Source organism: Lactuca serriola, chromosome 1 (genome assembly GCF_051521515.1).
Source record: "Lactuca serriola cultivar US96UC23 chromosome 1, Lser_US96UC23_V15, whole genome shotgun sequence".
NCBI lineage: Eukaryota > Viridiplantae > Streptophyta > Magnoliopsida > Asterales > Asteraceae > Lactuca > Lactuca serriola.
In genome coordinates this window covers 103,606,919-103,618,922 of record NC_136408.1, presented here as the reverse complement: position 1 = coordinate 103,618,922, position 12,004 = coordinate 103,606,919, and the positions used below count along the sequence as shown (strand labels likewise).

The 12,004-nt window shown below is 26.5% G+C and overlaps 1 long non-coding RNA gene across 1 annotated transcript; it reads left to right on the top strand.

Annotated features, from left to right (window-relative positions):
• The first annotated feature begins 557 nt into the window (after nt 1-557).
• Nucleotides 558-1,781, top strand: LOC145096613 (uncharacterized). The gene is made up of 2 exons (XR_013703993.1): nt 558-1,263; nt 1,368-1,781. It is a non-coding gene; the product is annotated as an uncharacterized LOC145096613 (long non-coding RNA).
• Nucleotides 1,782-12,004: the final 10,223 nt, after the last annotated feature.

Below are 12,004 nucleotides of genomic sequence, written 5' to 3'. Positions count from 1 at the left end.
ACGAGTATTATAGTTTATGATTCGTCAAATAACTTATATATTCATGTCAATCTACTTATAATCTAGTGATTTTTATTAATATTAATTAATATATCACAACAAGGCATAATTATATCATTTATAGCATTCTAATATAACTTATATAATTTATTAATGCTTTATACCTTTTAAATTGTTATTTTCATAACTCTTAACCAATAATAAAGTATGATGTCATTTTATGTATAAGACTTGAAAATCATCAAACCTTAAATAGACACTCATGTATTCTCCCTCAAATATTAAAACAGTAAAAGAGGGGCCGTAGAAACTCACATTCGATGCGTGATCTCGATTTAGGCTCGGTTCGTGAAGCTTGTCGTGAGAAACCGCAAATTAACCACTTTTGGACTTTAAAACATTTCCGGGTTTGTTTTGTAAAATATCAAACTATAGGATTTGCCTTGAAAATATTTAGGTCAAAGGGTTAGTTTTAATTTAAGGTATTAAACATAGGGACTTGTTTTGCCATATTCTCCAAATATAACAAATGGGTGCGTCTTATTTCTTTTGGGCGTCTGATTGGAACGGGCGGAACGGAGCAGCGACCAGGGTTAGCCACCCAACTCCGGCACCCTACTGCAATCCTTCTCTCATCGACGGCGACAGCAACCAAGGGGAAGAAGAGCGGATCGAAGGCAGGTCGGAGAAGAGGAACTCGATCGAAATCAGGAAACCAAGAGGCACCGGTGGTTTAGAAAACGCGATGGGGGGTGGTTCGGTGGTGGATTTCAATCGCAGGGAGGAGGGAAGAAGAACTCCGTAAAAACGACGATTCATCCCTGGGTCTTCGTGATTCCGTCTCCGACAGCAACAACTTGGAAAAGAAATCAGAACAACAAGCAACAACGATTGGGTTTTGGGTGTTCGGCTGGGATCGGTGAACAGAACAGCAACAGTCGACATCCATGGGCGGGGTTTAATGGCTCCGATTGGAAGTAGAAGAAGGAAGAAGACGGTGGGTTTGGATGGTGCTTCATCGACCAGTGGGGGCTGCAATCGGCAGCTCCCTCATGTTTTCTTCTTTCTGAACCAATGGTACAATCACAGAGGGAATACAACAACAACCAGGGGTGTTTGGATTGTTGTTCCGGTTGATAGGAAAAGAAAGGAAGAAGAAAAGAATGAGTTTTCCGGCGAGCTCCTTCTAGTTCACTAGTCCTCTGTCATCGACGACTTCATACACAGGGAAGAAGGGTAGCAGCAACAGTGATGACCTCAGAGGTATTTGGCTTGCTATGATTAGCAGCAAGGAGGCTGCAACCTCTTTGATTTCACAGATAAAAAAATACATTTTGTGGGTTGATTTTCAATGTTTCTATCGACAGGTTTTGCACATGGAAGAACCAAGAGAAGAGGCTGATGGCCTCTTGTTGCTCTTTGGCAGGAAATAATGAAGATGAAGGGAAAGAGGTTATTGGTTTTCTGTTCTTTTTGGCATCCTCTTTTGAGTAGAGTATGAAGAGACAGTATAGTCTTCTATAGTCTTCTCTTTTTGGGTTTAATTGTTTGTTAAAGAGTGCAAGTTAAGTCAAAATGGCCGCACACTCCTCCAAAATTTCAATCATGTATGTCCTTTTGACTAGATGTATAAGAAATAGTCTAGACTTTTAAGTATATGTGTGCTATAGTTTGACAAGTAGAGAAGAGAAGCATGATTGAACCTCCAATCAAAAGCCTTTCTTTGACTTTTAATAGATATTTTAAAAAATAAATATGTATAAGATATTTTGTGGTATAAATCTCGTTCTCGCGATTCTCGTGTCATTATATCGACTAATGAAATTTTTCTGAAATTGATAAATAATATCTTTAATATACTTTATAAACATAAAATTTCACGTAATTGGTGTTTATTGTATAACGGTTCGCGGTGGTTTGACTGTTGAACTCCGACCAATTTTTACCAGTTGTTACATAATTAGGGTTTGAGAAAAACCTAATGCCACGAAACCCTAAATTGGGACTTATTGGGACCGCATTGGGATTATTTAATGAATTTAATATATTAATTAATAATCATTTGCAATAAACCTAAGTCAATATTGGACTTAATGGGTTAAGTAGGGACACTTAACCCTAATCATCATTTTATGTGAAACCTTAATTTCACTTGGGCCTTAAGTTGGGCCTTTCTATTGGGCTTTGGTAATTGGTTTATTAATGGGCCATCCAAGAATAATCATATGGACTAAAATATGTTGATCGGCTTAGGGTAAGGCGTACATGAGGGTTTAGGCCCAATTTGGAAAATTAGGTCATAGATGGGCCTTAATGATTATATATGATATTGGGCCATTAGAATGTCAAATGTTGGACCGGAATAAATGGTTGGGCCTTTGAATAAGACCATGTAAAGGCTTGGGCCCAATTTGGAAAATTGGGCCATATGTTGGGCTTTGATTCCTAGTTTGACTTTTGGGTCTATGGATTGAGCCTTGGGCTGGAATAAAGCCAAGCTTGGGGTAATGTAGTAATTATCCAAAGTATGTACTTATGGTTATGTAGTGGAACCCAATTATTAATTGGGTGATGTTTTGATGTTGACAGTTCGGGAACCTGTCAACCAGCACTGGAGTTTTATCTATGGGACTTCAATAGTGCCAGGTGAGTCTTCTCACCATACCCATGGGTCTAAGGCACCAAGGCCGACCCATTATGTGATTATGGCATAGGTGTTAGTCTTTCTGTGAATTTATATGATATGTGATTGTGGGTTTAGCATGGAAGACCCCGGGGGGAGCCCGTGGCATTGGATGTAAGACCATGTGGGGTAGCCCATGCCAGTCCTAGGTAAAGACCATATGGGCTAGCCCACGACATTAGATGTAAGACCATGTGGGGTAGCCCATGGCAGTCCTAGGTAAAGACCATGTGGGGTAGCCCATGACATTCTTACAGGTTTATGTATGCATGGCTTATGTGGTATATGTAGCTTTATAGCTAATATGATATGTGTTATGTGGATTGTGTGTGGGTTATGCTCTGGGGAACTCACTAAGCTTTGTGCTTACGGTTTTTGGTTTTGGTTTCAGGTACTTCATTTTCAAAGGAAAGGAGTCGGCTCGATCGCAGCGCATCACACTATGTTTTCCACACGAGAGATCTTTGGGATTATACTCTGATATTATTTTATGATGACATGCTTGATTATTGACACACTGGTTTGACATTAGTTAAATATTATGGATGCTTTTATATTATTGATTTTTATAATGACCTAATTAAAAATGAAAATTTTGGCCTTAAATTTTGAGATGTTACACAAAACTTATTTATATAGTACAAATATAGCTATAGTGTGTATAAATAAAAGAAAAATAAGAAAGCATTGAACATTAATAATCATAACTTAAAAAAAAAGCTCTTGAATGTAGTGGAAAATAAAAATGCATGACTAATTATATTAAATTTGGAATCAAAACTACATTTAAAATAGAAAACTCTTGAGTTGTAATAGGAGTTTCAAACATTTGAGTTGTATACAATAATGTAATATAAATATTTACAACTATATGTTATAATAACAATATTATTCGAATTTATCAATAAAATAATGATTTTTACACTAAGTTGTAACTAATTTTATAATTATTTTTTGTATACGATAAGATATATATAATAAGTTGTGTTTGAATTGAAATAAATAGAGTTTTTAATTTAATAATAATTATAGGTAATTTTAAATGATTTCGAAATAATTTATTTAAGTATTTTTATTTCATTTATTATTATTATTATTATTATTATTGTTATTATTATTATTATTTCAAATAAAAGTCATATTTTAATATAATATAATCTATTTTGTAGTTTTACTTTATTTTAAACTATTATTATTTTTACTTAATTAAAAACTACTTGTGTAAAAAAATTCTTTATTATATTTAGAAAAAAAAAGTTATCGTACTTCAGTATTGTACTTTTACTTTTGTCGTTAAAGTATGAAATATTGGAAGGGGATGAAGGGTATAAGTAAAATAGTGATTTGAAATTCAAAGTTGTAGTAATTGTTAAGTACTAAGTCCAATTAAAAAAAAAAAAAAAAAAAACGTGTTAAGAGTGGGTTAAAGAGTAGGGAATGTTACACGTGAAGTATATTTTTATCACTTATAATTTTTTATAATAGTATTAATATTTTCTTTATTTTTACTTTAACTTTACGGTGAAAAACGAATAGAAAAAAAGAAATTAACTAATTTAATAAGATATAATAGAGTACTTATTTTACTTACTATATAAACATTTAAAAAATAGATACATGGATATAAATTTTGTGAGAACATAATGTATTTTTATAACACATAAATAATCCTTGATTTTCAACAATAAAGTCATATCATATGGAACATCATTCGTTCTGATTCATCATTATCACCAACAATTTAGAATAATAATTGTAAACTCTTTTTAGCAAAATTAATTATTAAAAGTTCCAAAGATGTTGTTTACAACAAAATAAACGATAGAAACTAACATAGTATATAACAAATAGCATCAAATACATGTTAAATAATGTTCTCTTGGACAAAAAAATAAATTGCCTTAACATAAAAGAGAAAGACGACATAAAGATGCATACATGTTAATAAAGTTAATTTCTCTAACTGATGAGTAGCTTAAATGTTGATTTACCAAAAGCTTATGAAAAGTAATTATCAGTCTCACTTCATCATTGTCTGATTATAAAAAGATCTATACAACATAAAATTAAAAAAATTGTCTCAAGTATACATTTACACACATACCCAAATTTGAAGCTTGGTTAATATATAAAACTTTACATGCAACCAATTTGCATTTACTTGCATTTACATTTGGAAAAGTTGCAATTGCTCTCTTACATACATGGAACCACTGGCATAAATCTTCAAACTCTACCAATATAATCTATCATTTTGTTTTGACATACATATAATATGCAAGCTACAAGGTTCTTATATAGGCTAAATATTTCATTTAACCTATCAATTAAATAACATGATTTGAAGAGTTTTAGAAGTTACAAATCACAACATTTCAATTAATCATAAATTAAATTATATAAGTTGAATAGTCTTGGGAGTTTCAAATGCATGGGGTTCATTAATTTTAAACCACTTATTATTAATAATAAGTTAAAGAAGACTTTTAAGAAACACTTAATATTATTATTAAAATGTGAAACATATACTAAATAATAAAGTGAACAATTTGCATTTCAAAAGAGACTTGCATGGATAATATGATATATCCATGATTTTTATAATTTGATTTTATTATTTATAATTATTGTTCATTAATTTTAAAACCACTTATTACTATTAATAAGTGAAAGAAACTTTTAAAAAGCACTTATTATTATAGTTAAAATGTTAAACATATACCAGAATGTAAATTGATAAGATAGACAATTTGGATTTTAAAAGAGGCTTACATGGATAATATAGATAATATGACATATCCATGATTTTTAATTAATTATTGTTTTGAAGCAACATGAACATACAAACATGTATACAATAGTTAATTAAATATTATATATATCACCTTTCATAACATATAGATAATTTAGATTTTAAAAGAGGCTTACATTGATAATATGGATAATATGACATATCCATGATTTTTAATTAATTATTACTTTGAAGCAACACGAACATACAGAGATGTATACAATAGTTAAGTAAATATTATATATATATATATATATATATATATATATATATATATATATATATATATATATATATATATCACCTTCCATAACATATGATCGATAACATGAATCTAATCTAATTTACATTAAAATTTCAACCACAACATACAATGATATTCTTAAAAAATAAATTAAATCGAGAAAATACAAAAAAGAATTAGTATATAACAAACTTACAAATTAAAAACTTCAACATAATAACATTGCTCGAAAAATGGTCCAAAGCCCTCAAACCAACACAAAAAACTTTAAACTTGCTTTCTTTGTGAATTTTGTATGTGATTTGTATTTGTGTGTCTACTCAAAGAGATTGACCTTTTTATAGTAGACTATCCATTAATTGTTTATTAAATATATTATATAAGTTATAAAACTTTTGAATTGTTAATCATTATTAAGAGACTTCTGAATGTTATTCATTAAAATAGGAGGTTTCAATGCATCAGGTGTTTGCAAATTTTTGTGGGGGTTTCAAATGCATGAGATTTAAGGAAAAATGTCTCCTTTACAAGTATAACTAGGCGAATGCCCACGCTCACGCGTTGCGTGGTAGCATCTATATAGCTGGAATATTTACAAATATATGTTTTTTTAAATATAACAATAATGTTGTTGTTAAATTTGATATAATAATTCGTATACTAAGTTGATATTATGTATTGATTATTTTGAATTATATGATAATATACACATCTATTAAACCTGTAAAATCTCAATCTTTTGAATGACATCTACCCGCGAGTTACTCATAATAAAATTAAATATAATATATGGTTTGATGTTATTTATAGTTGTTGTTATTGTTAATTAACATCTTAAAATTTATTTGCTTCATGTTTAAATTTCTATCATTAAAATTATTTAAAACATCAAACAATTTTTTAGATTTTAAAGGTACCAATATAATAATTTATATAGAATTATTTTTAACTATTGTTATTGTAAGTTATTTTAAGCTATTTATTTGAAAACTTTTAACGATTATAAAAATATCTTTAGGAAATATTTTAGTTAATTGATATTACAATTTAGTTTTTGCATTCAGCACTACAATTTATCACTTTTAACTATTCACAAAATATTAATTGAGTTTTTTAAGTGTAACAGGAATTTATATTGTAGTTGACTCTCTAATGTTATATTTAAATTAAAAATTTAAGTATTTTTTTTCAAGTTATTCAAAAGTTATAGCTTTAAACTTATAATGGTTTACATACAACAATATATTAAATCTAATAAATTAAGTATAATATATTAAAAGTTAAAGACATAATTTTATAAGTAGAAGTAAAAATATTATTTTAATATTGAAATTTAGTTTATTTATGATTACACTTTAGGTTTGATATTTATTTAACCTTATTAACCAACTTATAATCATTATTAGAAAGATACTACAATTTATCACTTTTAATTATTTACAAAATATTTTTTGGGTTTTTAAGTTGAACTAAAATTTAAGTTGATCCTATAAGGGTAAGTTTAAATGAACAATTTAAGTATTTTATTCAAATAGTTCAAAAGTTATAGCTTTAAAATGATAATGGTCTACATATAACAACATATTAGACCTAATAAATTAAGTATAATATGTTAAAAGTTAAAAAACATAACTTTATAAATAGAAAAAAATATATACTTTTAATATTGAAATTTAGTTTATATATGATTATACTTTAGGTTTTATATTTATTTAACCTTATTAACCAACTTATAATCATTATCAGAAAGAAACTGAAAATTCATGGGAGTTTCAAAGGAATGTGATGAAAGGAAAAATGAATGAGAGTTTCAAATAAATGTGGTGAAAGGAAAAATGCTTCCTTTATAAGTATATACTAGGCATAAGCTCGCGCGTTACGCAAGAATGCATTTAAGTGGTTAAAATAATCGTGGAAAAAATAGAAATATGTTGAAATTTACGTTTTTAGTCATGTTTTGGACATTAACTGAATTATCGAATAACATAAAAATCCATCAACTTATATTTTGATACTATCTAATATAGTCCATACCTTATAAACTTTACTTTTACTTTTATAATATCCAATATATTATAAGTTTTTGTATAATATTAATATTATCTACTTTTCTTATGTCCGATAATATTTTTTGGATAAAATAAGAAATAAGTTGTTTTGAATGAGCTATTAATAAATAATATTGAACTAATAAACTTTGTATTAAACTATTTATATTACACTAAAACATCTAATGTTTCATATATGAACTTTCAAATATTAAAATTTGAAATTAAGAATGAAGTCATACAAAATATATCATTATGCATAAATGTCATCAAGAGTTTTAAAATAAGTCGATTAGTAAATATGATATTTAATTTTAATTACATATTTTGCAAGGCGTACGTTTTACTTTATGTTGGTGCGCCGATAATCCTTTTCCTTAATTTGTACCTAAAAAATTAAGGTGAATAGGAATATAAAATAGATATTACTAAACATTAATATAAATAATTAAAAACGGTACGTGGATCTCCTACCACCGGTTAAAGAAAACATACATCTCTAATGGTATCGATTCCTATGTGAAATTGAAATAGTTATTCTAAGTACACCTTGTTTTCTAATTACATAAACAAATATGAGTAACCAAACATAAAAATGTTATCTTCTGTATGTAGGAAAAATATTTTAGTTAACTAACAAATTAAATAATATAAGATTAAGAGTTAGAAGTTTCAAAACATTAATATTTTTATTAATCAATCAATTAAGTAACACATCTTGAAATTTTTACAATCATTATTATAAAGCATTTGAAATATTAGATTTTAAATGAATTTTGGTTGAGGTGTTTTGACCTCTTTTATAATATATATATATATATATATATATATATATATATATATATATATATATATATATATATACACACACACATACACACAGGGAGAGAGAGATAGAAAGTATAACATATGTGTGAGTTTTAATTAATTATCTTTTTGAAACGGTACAATTACAAAACAAAAAAATATATTTAAAATAGTTAATTAAATATTTTCGACATCACCCTATATAACATATGATAAATATATTAACGATTAAACACAATATACAACGGCTGTATTACAATAATCTAAAAACGAAGAAAACATAAAAACTAATTAGTATAACAAACTAACAAATTAAAAGCTCTAATATAATAGCATATCTCCAAAAGTGTAGTACGATAATCCAAAAATGAAGAAAATATAGAAACGAATTAGTATAACAAACATACAAATTAAAAGATCTAATATAACAACATATCTCCAAATGTGGTCATAAGACCTTAACCAAACACAAAAACCTTTAAGTTTGTTTTCTTTCTGAAAATTGTAGATGATTTGTATGCATGTCTTCCCAAAAGATTGACATTTTATAGTAAATTTTTCACTAAATGCTAATTAAACATAATATAAGTTATAAAACTTTTGAGTGTTAAATCATAATTAAGAAAATTTTTGAGTTGCATTAGTTAAAAAAAGGGGGTTTCAAATGAATGTGGTTTGAGGAAGTTAAAAAATGAGGTTTCAAATGCATGAGATTCAAAAAAAAATGCTAGCTTTATAAGTATGTATGATAATGAAATGATATGATATGATGATAATGATGCCCAATGTCCGATTCCCAGCCTATGCAATACTATTATTTTCTGTTTTAAACTTGGTTTTGGAAAAGAAATCATCAATTTTCATCTTGGTTTTGGAAAATAATTCATACGCATATCTGGTTTGGTTATGAACATGTTTACTTTCCAATAAACATTTTTGTATTATCATATTTTTTGTTCACTTCTTTTTTTGGGAACATATGGAACAAGTGAATAAAAGAAAAGTAATAAATCTATTATAAAGTGATATAATAAGTTGGAAATTTTTTATCAACATATTAATGAAGCCGATTAATATATAAATTTTGTTACCTATGTATAAACAATATTTTATTACATCAATAACTATTTACAACATATGTTTTTTGTTTTATCGTAAGCTTTTTCCTGATTTCCAACTATAACTGAACCGAACTGATTTTAACCGAAAAATCATTTTTGAAATGTAAATTCACTTCAAAAAACCGAAAAATCATAACCAAAACCGATATGGACATACCGAAACCAATATAGACATAATCGATTTTGTTTTAAACATATTTGAAAAAAACTAAAATTGGTTCAAAATCGGTATATAATGCACCTTTAGCCTTGATACAGAAGGTAACCGAATCATTTAATAAAACAATAAGGAATAAGTTTAGGTCTAAAAAGAACAAAGTGCAAAATATAATCTTTTATGAAAAAAAAAGATGAAGACTTAATTTAGGTGTTGGTGATGTGAACAAGTAATAATATTAGGAAAAAATTAGATATTTTTTGAAAAAAAAAGTTACACGTATAAAGGGAAAAAAATCAAAAGTTTTTTTGTTCTTTTGGAAATAACCCATTAATTAATTACTTCAAAATCTCAAATGTTGGTGTAAATTTTGGTTAAATGAATCTTCTTCATATACAAAAGAAGGGAAGGTAACCTAAGCATACCATATAATGGTCAAGCTATTCCAATCACATATGATTCTTTTTTTATAAGTTGTCTCGTGTTGCGTGTTTGTCATCTATGTAATTTCCTATCACCTATTATCATATCTTTACTTTTATTATCTTGCACCCTTTAAGAAACATTGTTGATTTTGGGTTTATAGGTAAAAAAAAAAAAGAAGTCAGAGACATCAAAAGTATTAGGAATTTAAAACTTGTAACGTGCACTTTGAGGTGAAACAAATCAAACAAAGATTATATAGTTGTTATGGAGCACCTAACTTCTACGGAAAAGCCAGAGAATGATATAGGAGCCAATATAAAGGACATAAATGGTGTGCTACAAACAAGTAATTAATATAATTATTAGATAATCATCCAATTAATTATAAAGTGTCTATAAATATATTATGTTCTAGACATTCATGTTTATGGATTTTAAGAATGAATAACAAATATAGTTTTGCCGGTTACATTCTTAATATATATACATATATACATACACTAGATGTAAGACCCATGTATTACATGAGTTCATTTTAAAGAAAAAAATACGAATTCTAAACATTTGAGAAGTTTGAATTTATAAGAAAAAAAATCGAAAAATATTGAATTGTTAAAATTAAATTGTTTGTTTTTTTTAATTAAACAAATAATGTAGATAAATAAACAAAGAAAACTAATAAAACTTTAATTTTTAGAAAATTTAAAATTAAAAGGAAGTCAATTAATGAAATTTATATGCAATTATTATTACATTTATTGCAATTATTATATTTAAATATTATGTGAAAATTAATAAAATGAAAAAAAAAACCACAAAATGACATGTGGAATAAAAATTAATTGAAAATAACCACAAAATTACATGTGGCAAAATGATCTTTATTTATTAGGGAGGATATATATATATATATATATATATATATATATATATATATATATATATATATATATATATATATATACTAGTTTATAACCCGTGAGAACCATGATTATAAAATTAATTAAACTTTCATATAAAAAATCAAAATTATTAATTAATTATTTTAAATAAATTATTATTTAAGAGAAATTTTTTTAGTTATATAAAATTATAATCGTTGATTTAAATAAATACATGAAATTATATCATCTTATAATATATATTAAATTTATTTTATTTTTCAATCTAATGTTATTAATTTAATATAATTAGAGTGGTAAAATTTAAAATTTGAAATTTAAATAAAAGAATCAATTATTAGTTTAATGTAATGAGAGTGAAAAAATTTAAAATTTGAAATTTGAAATGAATAATTAATAGGTTGACAAGTGTATAACATTAATGAGGTGTTCTAATTGTATGACACTTGTCAATAGGAAATTAAACATATTCTTTTATTAGAATAGGGATATATATATATATATATATATATATATATATATATATATATATATATATATATATATATATAGGAGTAGGATCAAATGAGAACGCCTAAAAGGTTGAGAACACGAGAACACTTAGCAGCCAATCATTTTATTAGGGTATTTAAGTAAATTTGTATTTAATCTAATTTTTAATTAATATAATACAATTAATAATCAATATATTATCCATTAATATTTACCTATAATTAAGGGATATTCCATAGTTATCGTTCAAGGAGATATGGAATTGAAGATACGATTTCCAGTATAGCATTCGTGATTTCAGTCAATCGACTTTTGTATATGGTTAATCATTTA